The following is a 15,259-nucleotide window of genomic DNA, read 5'->3' on the forward strand; positions in this document are numbered from 1 at the left end:
AGTTAGAAACTTAATTAGTGAATTATTGTTAATTAGTTCTTTGTGTATTTGAATTTTTTGCGCAAGTAATGTCCGCCTTTCCGAGTAGACCACCAGCTCATCGATTAAGATTGTGGTATCTGCCACAGGCAATTTTCAAGCTGGAACTCCCTATATATATATATATATATATATATATATATATATATATATATATATATATTTGCGACCACATAAAGCCAGTCGGCAATAAAGCCATGATGAGAGAGAAAAAGATGAACGAAAAGGGAAAGGTAGGCAGGGGAACCAAGAGGACGTGCCCGTTTGGCTCCCCTACACTTCGGGAGGGGGAAGTGGAATACTACATCAGAAGGATACAGAAGGAAGATAATACACAGTCAGTCATTCGCAGAGTCATTCGCAAATGAATGTCCACTGCCACAAGCCCTCGTACAGTCAGTAGCCTTCAAGAAGTGCAGAAAGGCTTTTGTGGCCTTTCACATGCAAGAATGCACAGGTCATAGTCCCAGTACATTTTCCTCCGGGAGCACTGTATTATCTAATAGGCTAAGTTTAGCTTGTAGAGTGCGTAGTTGAGCATCAAAGGATGGGCAATGACACAGATAGATTCTCTAGAGTCTCATCACACCCGCACAATTTGCACGCCGCACTGCTGGCCATTCCTATAAAAATTAATAGGAATTTGTAAATGCGACGCCCAACCACACGCGACACAGTAAAGCTGTTCCGCGGGGGCATAGTCCAGGTGGTAGGCGAAGTCGAAAGTTCGGGTCGAGAGAGTGCAAGTGGTAAGTTGGTGAAAACCGGTGGATTTCACTGTAGAAGTGTGACATGGAAAACACGCACTTGAAGTTGCTGCGCAGCATCCGTTCTTGAGAGTGCTATCGGCACCCGCTCATGTTTTTGATGAGCCGAGCGAGCATCATCATCTGCGCAGTGGCGTGGAAGCTACTGAAATGCAACGTCGTGTCCTTTATCGAGAGCGTGGTGATGAGCGTGCCTTATTTCGGGCACACTAGCTGCTCATGACGTAGAGCAAACTGCAGAGTTTGTAGGGCTGCATTCTAATCGCAGAAAATGGCCCTGCCGATTTGGTGGCTGCTGGAACACGTACTTGAGTGCTCCTTGAAGAGCCGCAAGTTCTTGCTGCTCTCCACATGGTACTGTGAGAGTAATTAAACTGCAACGAGACGGCGCGCGATGGATCAACCACTGCTCCGGTTGATCCGTTGGACTTCGTCGAACAGTGCGTGTAAATGTGTATGCCGTCAAAATAAGACTCGTGTAGGACAAGCAGAGACAACTGCTTCAGGGCTAGCGGTGACAAGTCTGCCTTCTTAGCAATCCCAGGAACTGAGAGACACACGTGCATTTGCCGTAGACACCACAGTGCCGATGTTGGCCGTTTTGCAGGCTTGAAGCCAAATGGCATCGAGTCATGCTGTCTCGGCACAATACCGCAGAGTGCAGCCTGTGTTCTTCGCACTGGGAAACCGACTAAATGGTGGCACGGTAGCCGTGAAAGATGTCGAACGTGCGCTCTTAGCGTCTCAACGACGATATGAATGGTGATCAGATGCTCATGTGCAATGACAATCGTTGAAGTTGTCGAAGAACATCTCGGGAGGCCAAGACATGCCCGAAGTGCTCGGGTTTGTACGCTTCGAAGTGCAAGGAGATTAGCCTTACATGTGTTGGACAAAACTGGAAGACTGTGTCGAAGAAATGCGAGAAAAAGTGCCGTATACAGCTGTAATATGTAGCACGCGGATGGTCCCCACGATTTCCTAGCTATGAATTTGAAGATATTCTCAATACAAATGAGTCTTTTCTTCGTGTAAGAGACAGGGGGACTCCAGGTGAAGTCACAATCTACGATAACGTAAAGTCAATCAAAAAACAACAATACAATAAGCCAAGGAAAGAAAATAGCAGCAATGAGCTCTAGTTGAACCATAGTTAGTGTGTGGGCGTTAATCAGGTGAAGGGGAACAGAGGAGCTAAATTTTTGTTGATCACGACCACATAAAACCAGGAGGCAACTAACTGTGGTTCGACCAGAGATCATTGCTCCTATTTTTTCCTTGTCTTATTCTATTATTGTTTTCAACAAGAATTTCAACAATAATATTTCAATTTTCAACATTAAAAAAATTAAATCATGGGGTTTTACGTGCCAAAACCACTTTCTGATTATGAAGCACGCCGTAGTGGAGGACTCCGGAAATTTTGACCACCTGGGGTTCTTTAACTTGCACCTAAATCTAAGTATAGGGGTGTTCTCGCATTTCGCCCCCATCGAAATGCGGCACTTACCTCTGTGCTTTCTTTGACTTTACATGGTCGTGTTTAACAAAAATTGAGCCCCTCAGTTTTCCTTCTCCTCATTCACAAATTATGAAAGAAAGGGAAAATGAAACTGGACGAAAAGATAAACTGTCGCCCGTGGGAACCGAACCCACAGCCTCTGCGCCACGCATGCGTTGCACTAGTTATTGTTCCTCTACTTTACTTTTCCCTTTTCCTTATTATCTTAAGCATTTCAGGCAGCTAACTACCCATGTACGTTCTTTGGCTTCATTGTCGGTCAGCTTTATATGATCGCATGCACATACATACATACATACATACATACATACATACATACATACATACATACATACATACATACATACATACATACATACATACATACATACCCGCCGTGGTTGCTCAGTGGCTATAGTGTTGGGTTGCTGAGCACAAGGTTGCGGGATCGAATCCCGGCCACGGCGGCCGCATTTCGATGGGGGCGAAATGCGAAAACACCCGTGTACTTAGATTTAGGTGCACGGTAAAGAACCCCAGGTGGTCAAAATTTCCGGAGTCCTCCACTGCGGCGTGCCTCATAATCAGAAAGTGGTTTTGGCCCGTAAAACCCCATAATTTTAATAGATGAATCCGGCAACATTGTTGCTTTCATGTAATGTGTGGGTTTATTGACCAGTTGCCTTCACCCAAAAAGATTACGTACTCGTGACCCCTGCGGCAGAGAGGATGTTCCACATCCGCCGCCAACGTTTGCGAATGGTGGCGCTGGCTAACACTCCGAGGGTTAGTTCGAGTAGTAACCCACAAATACCCCAGAGAGTGGATGGGAAAACCGCGCAGCGCTAGATCAATTGGTAGAGCACCGCACGCGTAATGCGAAGCTGTGGGATGGATCTCTACCTGCGGCAAGTTGTGTTTTCATCCACTTTCATTGCCATTATCTTTTTATTATTTCTTTAACTCAGTCAGTAAATACAAGAATTGGTGTCCTTGTTTGTTGGCTTTTTTACTACATATATACATATATATATATATATATATATATCATACCCAGCAACAAAGACAGGCACGTCCTGCAGTTTCTGCGATTGGACAACCATCAATAAAGCGGCAAGAGGGAAGTTCAAGAGTCTACTTCACAAGAATTCGACTCGAAAGGGCGGCAGTTAAAGCTTTCGGTTAAAGTCTATCAAAGAAGGAAGCAATCAACACTTCAAGGAAGCCAAGCACTCGCATGCCCTTTCTGCCGATGTCGCCATTTCTGTTACGTGGGAGTCCTTAAGCGGAAAGGCGAGGCCAACACTAAACGGAAACAAAAAAGAAAAGCATAAAGGCCATTACGCTTACAGTTGGATGTGTTGCGCGATGACGCCTTGTTCAAGAGAGAGAGAGAGAGACCAAATGATAAATAAAAGGTAGGGAGGTTAACCAGGACAGAGCCCGGTTGGCCTTGTTCAAAACGCTTTCATAGCAGTACTCCTGCATCTTCTCGTAATTTACAAGCACCCCGATACCGGGCGACGGGTTTTGTTGACGTACTCTCGTGTCTTTAGTGCGCTTGTTCGCGAGTGCCGTGTTTATCGCCAACGGGGTACGTTATTTGTACTTCTGCACAGATATCCGTATTTTGCGAACTGCTCAGGAACATTCGTGTTCTGCAAATATCTTGTGTGTGTGTGAAAGTGTGTTGGTGCGAACGTTGTAACTGTTGTTGTGTTGTTTCGTATACGCTTAATTTGAAACTTCTACATCGTCGCGAGTACAAATAATGATTACCTCTGCGCGAGGAGCAGCCGACGTCGTTTGAGAGACACCAACACCTCCTTTAACAAAGTTAACAGGAAAAAAAACTTTTCTGCAATAAGAGGCTTTGCTCGAACAACATGCGTTCTTTAGCACCATTCCTGTCATCAGACTTTAACTAGGACGATGGTGAAGTAAATTATCTGCCTTGTTTTCTTCCCGGTACCTTGCATTTCTAGCTGGCTGTAGTGTGGAATTCCAGGAGTACATATAATTGCGAAAGCCCTTATTGCGACACCACACTTTCGTACTAGGCTCACTTTATACAGGTCGGCCTCGTCTGTGTGTTTAGAGATTAATGCAAGCCATACGCTACGACTGTGGCTACGGCTACGGCTCGGCTAGGCACTTAGGCACACAACACTTTCGCACTGAGCTAACTTAATAAGCGTTGACAGGTCGAGCGATCTCTCTGCTGTAATTCAGAACCCCCAGCGCTAGTGTTCACTGAAACGGTTGGGGAAAGTTGTCTCCAACGGCGTGTTTCAGGGCAAACTTTTGTGACACGCGCAGAAGACATGGAATGCTGCTGGTCATTTTGCGGTTTCTGTGTAAAGTATTTGTGGACTGTTGTTGTGAGAAATTCTTTCATATGGGTGTTTGTGTGTGTGTGTTTGTGAAGCACTGAATATATGTATGTTATATGTTGCACTATCAAAGCTATGTACGAGTGCGTAGAGGAGCACAGGTATAAAACAACTCTTGGTGAGACAATTAGCAGCCCGCGCCGCATTCGTTCGCCAACACCTCCTTATTAACGTCGCAATAAATTGATTGTTTAGCAGGGAATCGATGCATAAGAGAGATATGAAAGCAAAGGGAAAAGAGAGAGCTTATACCAGAGAGTATATGCGCCTTGCTACCCTTTACTGACTAAAGGGAAAAAAAGGGTTGTGACTTGCCCGTGAATAACGCACATGCAAAGCTCGCTCATAATTTTTGAAAGTAATACAAAATGTACGCCCTAAATCGGGCTAGGCAAATATAATATCGCCGAGTTTCTCGAACACATAATGCGTCGATAAACAAAGAAAGAAATAAAGAAATGAAGAAAGAAAGAAAGAAAGAAAGAAAGAAAGAAAAAAAGAAAGAAAAAAGGAGCAATGGCTGGAGCAGGGGAGTAACAAATGCCGCGGGTTTCTGACAATGACATTCTTGAACTTAGCTAAGAGGCCACGCAACTGTAGATGCACATGGATTTTGTGTCTGTTAAAGAACAAACTCAAGCACAGGGCGAAGTCAGCGGCGTCTTCCCGTATTCCGTGTACATGCTGCTTGCACATGTTGGCCTAATAAACTCACGCTGTGTAGCATCCCCCAGTCGTCTACACAATCTGCGATTCTACACTTGCGCCTCCCAGATTGCTCTACGCTTCACGAACTCAGAAGGTACGCTGAGTAGTGTACTGATGCGGGTACTTAATGTTGGCGTCTTAATGCCTGTTTCACTTTATTGTTGTTTTGTGGCTTCAGAAAAAGAAGCTGTGTGTGTGTAAAGTCGAGCAGCTGCTATGTCAGCAATGGAACTTCGACATCATTCTTCTTGCCCCAGTAGAGCACCTAGATGTTTTCTTTTCTTATTTTTCTTATTCTTCGCCGATATATTGAGTGATGTATCGCTACCGATAGTGTGTGTTTTGAACTTCGTTCTTCATTGTTCATTCATACCGTTTCCACCTACATGAACGCATGTGGCGCGTAGCCTGACACCACGAAGAGCCGCCTTCAGGGAACAGCAAGCTGAAGATGGTATTTGTTTCGAACATATCTCGCCGGGCGGTACAACTCCGATGTCCTACACTTCTGCAGGACTACAGTTAGAAAAGACGTGAATTGCATAAGAAACGAATAAATGAATTTGTCATCGCAGTTCCCCACTTCGATCTTCCGAAGATTCCAAAGGCTTTTTTCAATCAAACGACGATCCTAAAACATTTAGGTTTCGTAAAAGTTTAACCACTACTAAACTACAAGGGGTTTATAGCTGTTTTCAGAGGCAAATTGAGCGATACGTGCTCTGAGAAAATGAAGTAAATTCTTTAATGCACGTGCAATTTTTTAACAAATTCAGAAAGCGGCTGGTATAGTTCCTGAAAGTTTTTGATTTCGTGGTCCCATAAAGAAAGAAGGATGAAAACCATTTAAGTTTCTCGTTGCAATTCCTTGGAGGCTGTGCATAACCGAACAAAAGACAAAAAGAAAATGTACGAGAGCAGACTGTACATTCATCGCCATCACTCCAAAACCTACTAGAACAAAAAGCCAACAAACAAAGGAAAGAAAGCTGCTCTGAAACCTCATTTCATTCGCTAACACATTCCTATAATAACTTATTACCGGCACGAATTCTTATCGGCGCATTACTGACGCACATCGACGCCTGGAAGAGCCCTCTGCAGCGAAACATACCGGCTCACGGGGCCGGAGTAATGTGTTTAGGAAACGCACACAACATCGTCCATGCCTGCGGTCTCAAATTCGATGACATTCCGCGGGCCTTCTCTAAGCGTCGACCGAGAACGTGACAAAACTACACTCCCACAACGCGGCGTCATTTTCGTAACGCCTAATACGCGAGCTCCTACGAGCCAGACAGAACCCGATAGGAACTCCATTACATAGAGTGAGAGACACGTGCTACAGAGAAAAAGAACCGAGTACCGAATTAAATACGCAAAAAAAATTGGACAGTGAGAGTTGAAACTTGCGCACGTCTTACATCGTCGCGCTGACGCAAGGGCTCCTCAGACAAATTTTGGGGTTCCCGCAGCGCGCCCTATCGGCGAGCAGGGCGCCGAGGTAGAAATATCGGGAGCGGGAGGGGCGGGGAGGCCCTAAATAATGCACGCGAACGTCGAAGGCGAGGAGGCTTATTGATCGCACTCTGAGCCCGTAAAGAGCGCCGGAGGTCTATCGGGTGCGCCGTCGATTGCAAGGCGGCTGCCTTTTTTCTTTTTCAAGAATCGTCTGAGCCGCAGCTACTGCCTGCGCCGACGTAGTCAACGAGGAGCCTACGGTCGTCGAGGGACGGCTCCGGATCGCGTTACACGGCCAACCGCGGTGCATTAGAAGGCAGATTCGATTCACCGTAAAACGAAACACGCGGGCACGAAACGTGGTTTGTTTTGCGACATGCAAACAGAGGCGTCGTAAAAGGGTACCAAAGGAGGGAACTACTTCAGATTAGAATGGTATAGAGTGTCGTTTCAAAACTCAGGTTCTATCATTTGGCAGTAGGGTACGATTGCTTGACTGCATTATGGATGAAAATAGCAAACGGGTGCCGCTGGGGACAGACATTTAATTGAACGCATGAAATGCAATAACGAGTACGTTAAAGTGACAGTAAATGGCAGCACTGTACGTAGATTAGACTGGAAGAACGACAAAAAGGTCATACATCCGAATGTAGCACGAAGCTATAAAGAAAACCCATGCGGGGTTTTTCGGAAAGAAAGCTTCGCAGTTGTGAAAAAATTCGTTATGGCCCGGATTTCGAACTTGGGACGAACGTCTTTCCGGAGTGGTCGCTGTACCATCTGAGCTAACCAGTAGGCTAGGGCATCGCAGCACGAGGATGAATTAAATCGACCACTCGGAGCACAGGGACACACAAAAATATGGAGAATCAGTTCTGCGAAATACTGCGAGGCGCAGGAACGTTCATGAAAGGTGAATGACAATGTTCCCATTCATGAACGTCCCTCCACGTTCGCGGGCCTCGGCAGATCGCAGAACTGATTCAGCATTCTTTCAGAGCGGTCTTTTCATTCCTTCGGCGGAAAATGCTGCACAGAAAAAAAAATGCTACAATATAGTGTGCTCAAAACCAACGCCGGGCTTCTTCAATGTCGTGCCAGAACGGCATGCAGCGTCGATACCTCAGTGTGAAGACACGGAGTCTAAAGCGTTTTCTTCTATTTGAGCCGTTGCCGGTTACAAGTTACCAGATTGCACTATAGAGCCCCCTCTTGCGTAATACCAACGACCCTGCGCGCAGATTGGTTTCCCGACACAGTCGTGAAGAATAGACGTGCGTAGGAAGCGCGTAGGAAGTGAGCTGTCCACGCCGTATCTGCTACAGGTCTCATTGAGTTTGCTGAGGCGCCCTCACATATACAGAGCGTATTCGCTGCATAACATGCTCCCCCTCCCCCCCGACCCCCTGCGATCGGAAGCTCGGTTTTCCGCACCGGTATTTGTAGAATGCATACCTTGCCATGTATCCGCACTTGCGCCACGAAAGCGTGGCTGACTACTACACAAAGCGATAGCGGCGACGTTCCTGGAAGAGGCCTTGAGCAACAACTCCTTCGTCAAGTCTTACGTGTCTTCCCGATTGCATCAAATCAAATTACACGAAAAAAAGAGGAAAGCAAACAAAGAAGCCCGACATGCTCACGTATCTTGTGTACACTTGCAGCAATCCAGCGGGCTCAACAAGCACGGCCGAAGCGGCCTCGCAAGCTCTGTAGGGCGCACACGACCGCACCATGGGGTCAACTTGTCCCAGCCAGCGCCGCCCGGCATTTCATCCTTGGCTCGTGAAACGCGACCGTTGTCGTCTACACGACTTTGTGTGATCGATGCGCCGCTTACGAAGGCGCTGTAGCTCGCGAGTGTGAAAAACACAGATGACCGGTCGTGCGTGCGGCTGTACACATTCCTTTCGGCTGCCCTTAACCGATACAATTAGAGCGAAATACACACGAACGGTCGGCACGGCCACGAAGCGACCTATACTTCACAGGTGAAGTCCGTTCCCTGAATGCCGTATTGAAATTTCCGCACTTATGTACGTACACCCTACGGCCGGCAACCATGCGCGTAAGCGCGCTGCTTGCATCTGAAAAAGCTGCACAATATCACCACAACGAGAAACAACGGGACGTGTTATCGGAAGTGAGGGGGGGGGGGGCCCTTCGCCGTAAGCGTAACGCTATATTGACGGGTAACAGCAGCCGATGCAGAGCGCGTGTGATAGCGGGAGTTTCTGGATCGACGACGCAGCGGGAACGCTTCGGGCACGTGACTGTGGGGTCGTGGGTTCGAATCACGTTGTGGGAAGTTTTTTGTAAGGTAGCTGCTTATCTTTTTCTCGGCTGACTTCTGCTGTGCTTGTTCTTGTGTCCTATACTTTCCCACCACGCCTCACACGGAAGGTTCCTGCATGCCAAGGTGAGCGAAGCCACACGTTTCGTAGCCCAGGAAGAGGAGGGTGGAACTCTTATGTAGATGCCCCTTTAGGGGACGCAGACCAATCGACAATTATGCGTTGTCGCTGCGCGCGGCAATGAGACGAGCCCTCCCTCCACTGACTAGCAAAGCTGTGTGCACATAGCATGCGAGTGAAGAAAAAGGGGCCCCCGAAATGTAGCAGTGAGGGGGCCCCTTTTTCTTCACTCGCATGTTATGTACACAATTTAGCAGTGAGGGGGCCCGTGAAGGTAATGTATAGGCTATTATGACGAGCTCCCTCAACATAGCGAGTTCCTACTGGAAAAGCCGCTGCGCATGTTTATTTTTGTCCGGTTCCGGGTGTCGCCGAGACTAAATTAAAAGCCGCGCGGTACGAACGAAAGTAAACTTCACCGATGCTTCCGCTTTAACATTTCATTGCTCGTGAATTATTTGAACCAAACGCGCGCAATGTGTGAGGGTGACATTGATCGTTGCATAAATGTATGTCACAGCAATGTGAAGATACGCAGACGTGGCTCCATCTAACCAGTACGATGTTGAGAATGCCAAAAAGCTCCTAGTTTAGGCACTTGGAGCGCCTTGGGTGGTAATCCTGCTTACACAGAGAACATAAGTTTGTCATATATGGTTCTGACGCTCTCCAGAATCAACGAGGCAGAGCGCAGCGCTAAAGAAGACGACGCTAAACTGACCTGTGTGCACCAGTCACAGTTTCAGCCGAAAGGTAAAGCTAGTTAGTTAGTTAAATGGGGTTTGATGGCGCAAAAGCGGCTAAGGCTATGCTTCTCCAAACACGAGGTGTTTTAATATCCAGTTTATGAAGGAAAGGGCTGTGGTAATAATCTATATCTTATGTAAAAAGCCAGTGTCATCTAGAAATTTACGGACGTCACATAATGGGACTAGCGGATCATCACCTAAAATTAGAGCAGAGTGTAAAGGTATGTGTAGTTGATGTAACTTGTGCAAAAGTGCTCGTCTGTGTGTTTCAATATGCGTACATGTCAGTAATGTGTGAATAACTGTTAGTGGCTCGACATTTCTCGCATGTTTGTGTGTCCTCTTTCGTAAGTAAATAATTGTGTGTGAGGTGTGTGTGCCCAATGCGTAGTCGGCATAAAACTACTTCGATGAACCGCTCCTGATGATAACATGACTTCCACTCGCCAACTATGGGTTTAGTGAGATGCAGCTTGTTGTCGGCGCAACAGTCCCATTCGCATTGCCATTTTGCCTTTAAGGCTTTTCTAATCGCACGGATGCTATCTTTGTATGGAAGTGTTGTGTTCTTTATCTCTTTGTAGGCTGCCATCGATGCACATCTATCAGCTGCTTCGTTACTCGGTATCCCAACATGGCTTGGAACCCAGCAGAAACGAATTGACCTCCCGTATTTGTTAAGTGCCAACATATTTAAAATGTCTCCTATCAGGGGTTCACACTCAGATTTCAGCTGTAGAGCCTTCAGTGTGCTTAAAGAGTCAGTGTATATGAGTGCATGTTTGTGTTTATCAGTGATAATCTTTTTAACAACCCATATAGCGTAAACTTCGGCCATGAAAACGGCGGCGTGTTGTGGTAATCGAATACTTGTTTCCCAATTTTCCGTTACGACCCCCACATCCACGTGTTCTTTCGTTTTAGAGCCATCAGTGTAGAATTTCATGTGATTCTGATATTGATTTTCCGTCGAATGCAATACAGCAATTTAGTACACCGCTATTGGAAGTAAGGATAGCAGTTTTATCGGCCGTATAAAATTGTAAACATTCCCTTACTAACTAAATTAACATGCATGGTGTCACGCGCGCCCAAGCAAACATGAACACATCTCACTCGATGACCGGCCACACCCGCTGTCAAACGCTTGAATAAGAAAGTGCGGCAGCAGCAGCGAGCGAACTGATCTTCGTTCCACCTCGAGCTTCAACGCTAACTAAGCGGCGAGAACACAGCGCACACAAAGCTATCAGCACTCGGTGCACTCTGTCCTCATCCCAGGTCGCTTTCGAGATGGAGACCGCACGGCCGCGCCATACACCCCCTATCTTGCAGCTCGCCCTTATCTCCAGTTTCGTGCATTAATTCCCTTCTGGATTCTTTAGATAACGATTGCGCTTTTCTGGTGTCTACCGCGCTTAAGTGCATCATACTGTGCTCATATATACTAAATCGTTTACACGGCTTGTACCCAAAAGCGGCAAAAATAATTTGCATTGCCAATACTTCACTTGTAACGTTATGTCTTGAAGCACCAAGCCATAGCACCAGGAGTGAAAGCGCTCCGCGTGGAGTTGTTTATTTTATAATAATTTCTTTTCGGTCGGTATACATCTCTAACGTTATTTTATAACGTGTTTTCATTCATCGCTATCATCAGCCGCATTCTGCGCGCCTGCTATTCTGCTTGCCGCGAAATGCCTTATCTGATAACTGGAGGATGTCTGGCGACTGCGTAAATTATAAGCCCCCGTAAACAGAGCAAAAGAAAACACACAGTGGAGTGATGGCTCTTCCAAATGATGTGCGTAGCGTGGCGTAAGAATGGAGGTCTAACTCACTAAAAAAAACAAAGAACAGGAAGACAGGAGGCTTCACAAGCAGGAGGCTTCGCAAGCAGCAATTTACCGTAGCTATGCATTCATGCATAACTGGTTTGACCATAGTGTCATGGGTGGCTTACTACGTGAAAATAAAAACAGTACAACAGGAGAGAGATATGGAGAGAGAGAGAGAGAGAAAGCAAGAAGAGCAAAAGTAATGAGGTCAGCCAGACGAGCGTGCGATTTACTACCCTGCACTGAGGCCAACGGAAAGGGAGCAAGAGAACGGAGGAAAAGAGTAAAGGGGTGAACACTACGGACACGTAGGACCGTAAAATAGATTTTAAACGGTCACTGAGGCCAGTACACATGGAAGAAATGCAGCAGCACACGAATAGCTTCCTGGTCCAGCGATGGCTGTAGCTACGGTCCGGGAGTTTTCGTCTGAGGAAATATTCTGGAGTCCAGGCGGCTTAGCGCTGCCAGTATATACAAAGATACGAAGGATGTATATCGAATAATATGTAGGGTAGAACTCGACGGATTACCGTGTTGTCAGGCGAAATCGTTGTCAGGCAAAATTAGTAGCCCATCGGGAACAAGAGATCCGTACGGATCTCGAAACGTCATTTGGTTTTTGATTAAGATCAGTGACCTGCTTCTGTCGCAACAATATTGAACACCAGTGGTCACTACGAGCTGTGCGCCCAGACGCGTCATTATCGTGCACACGATCCACCTTTACGATGCCGAGAGGTTGAGGACCGGTAGCTAGGATTAGTCATCAGCCGCAGCAGCTGCGAAAATGAGTTCGCAGGACCTCGCGATGAAGCTGTCGCTGAAGAATCACGGCGGTTCTGTTCACTGCATGACATTCCGCAAGCGTCCCGTATTCAACAGCGATTCCTAATCCCGTGCTGCCTGTTGTGTTGCTTGCACATACAGCTCCGAACTCCGCAAAAAGTGTTTCAGCAGCAATCTCGATCCCCTTCCTATTTTTCTTCGTTCTTGCATTAATACAGCGTCATTCCTTGAGATATGATTTGCTGCTGATATTGTTCATTGATAAATGCCAAATAAAAGCTCGAAAATACCAGCGGTAACCGAACGGCAACATCAACAGAAACACAACAAATATCAAAAGACAAAGGTGTTTACAAAAGAGCGGATGCTCATGTGTCTTGTTACGCCTTTGTGTAGAAAAATAAAGGAGTGGGAGAGACACGACACGGCTTGGAATATGTTCGAACAGATTTTCTGCGATGTTAGCGCGTTGCAGCTTATCCCAGATGTGTGGCCTCTATAGGCTGCGTCTATTGTTCCCAGTCGCACGGAAAGTGCCATCTCCATGAGTCGGGTTGATCTCCGGCAAGTAATAGAACATCAACGTTCTGACAGAAGTCATCGTCGCAATGATCAATATCATTATCATCGTTAGCCCACTTGTATACAGCGCACGGTCTTCTTGCTTTCGTTTTTACCGTGCCCGTCTTCGAGGATTTTTTTATCACATTACCGCACCAATCTGGCCATCCGTCCCTAATTTTGCGCACGCACACACGCACGCACGCACGCACACGCACACACACACACACACACACACACACACACACACACACACACACACACACAAACACAGGGTTTTTCAGCGAACACTTTCAAAAATCTTTAAAAGTTGCCTGTGGCAGATATCACAATTCTAGTCCATGAGCTGGTCTATTCGGAGCGGCAGACAATATTTGCACAAAAAATTGACATGCAACATAAACTGATAAATAAATATTCACAAATTAAGCGTTTCACTAGTTGCATTAGGGCACATAGTGCAATTTACAAATTATAGCCGTGGAGTTCGCAAGGCGGATCCATTTGGAACGAATTTTCAAATTGACACAAGTTTTGATATATGAATTCCCGAACTTGGCGGAAGAATGCATTGGCCTTCCAGTTAATTTGTTAACAAAACGTCCATTCATGCACTGAAGCACACAAGTAACTGGAACGCCAATGCATTTCTCCGCAAAGTTCGGGAAATTATTTATAAAAACTGGTGGCAACTTGAAAATTCGTTCCAAATGGATCCGCCTTGCGAAGCCCACTGCTAGAATTTGTAAATTGCAATATGGGTCATAAGATAACCTTAAAAGGTAATTAGTGAATTTCGCATTTCAATTTTTTGTGCAAGTAGTGTCCGCTGCTTCGAGTAGACCGGCTCATAAACTATAGTTGAGCTATCTGCTACAGGCAACCTTTAAAACTTTTTGAAAATGTTCACTGAAACACCCTGTGCATATACTTGCTAGACAAGCCCCAATGACCTTCTGGCTATAAAAGGAATAGCAAGCGTACAAAATTAATCGCTGCGAACAAAAGTGTACAGCGGGTCACCTGAGTACCTGTGCACATAAACAGAAAGGAGAAACGATGGACGACTCAGCTACAGAACAAAGGAGGGTCGAGGTGAACCCGCCCGCGTACAGCGCATATAGTGAATTCCCTGAGCGTCAGCTTTTTGGAGCGCCGAACCCACTCGGCCAATTATATCTTTGCAGTACGCAGTGAACGGCTCGCGGCCGTAGACCATTGTTCTCAGAGCCGAGTTTCCATGACCTTGGTGTTAAGTTTAGGCCGTCCGTGAGAGATGCCTGAAAAGCGAACGCTTCTCTTGATGCAAAAGTATCGAGCAAAGAGAGGTACCTCAAGTCCTTTTTCATCGAAGTGCGTGTTTGGTGAATAAAGATTGCCTGGAAGCTCGGCAAAGTATCGGCAATCCGTCCGTGAGAATGAAGTTAGGACCGAGATCCTGTACGTTGAGTCAGTATTAGCTGCTCCGTGACAGGAAGACAACGGACAGGAACGGAGTGAACACCCGGAGCGCTCTGTGTGGTCACTTCGTTTCCGCGAGTTGTCTTCCTCTCACGATGCTGTTAACAATGAATCAACGCCAGCTATTTCGAATTTCAGTTCTTATGCACATTGCGTGCCATGTTGTGAAGTTCGCGTAAGTGTCGTCAATAACTCCCCTTCGCTCGCTTTGTGCTTGATGACGTCATAGGTGAGATGAACTGTCGTTATTTCCGCTTTGCTAGCCACGTCCTACGACTTGTTCCAACTGCAGTGCGGACGAACGGGCACTGTGGTGTTGTCAGAAAGAACGTTCGCACAGTAGTCCACAAAGGTTACGACGCGCGAGATTGTATTTCATAAACAGGGCGGCCCGAATTCTCAATGCTTTACGTTCCAAGCATTCTCTACCACCGGCCGCCTAGCTTCGCGATAATATTTCAGTATTAGATTTATTGGCAGGTGCTCTTACGAAACATTCTAGCGTAAGAACTTTCATGCTGGTCCAAAACATACCTTTGGTTTCATTCAAAGAGCAGCAGTTATTGGCAGACCGC

At 46.4% G+C, this 15,259-nt stretch overlaps 1 protein-coding gene across 3 annotated transcripts in view; it reads right to left on the reverse strand.

The window, feature by feature from the left end:
- Positions 1-15,259, reverse strand: part of Syt1 (Synaptotagmin 1) — a 181,074-nt gene that overhangs the window by 109,577 nt on the left and 56,238 nt on the right. The window lies entirely within an intron of this gene.

The sequence above is a fragment of the Dermacentor andersoni genome, chromosome 10, assembly GCF_023375885.2.
Source record: "Dermacentor andersoni chromosome 10, qqDerAnde1_hic_scaffold, whole genome shotgun sequence".
NCBI lineage: Eukaryota > Metazoa > Arthropoda > Arachnida > Ixodida > Ixodidae > Dermacentor > Dermacentor andersoni.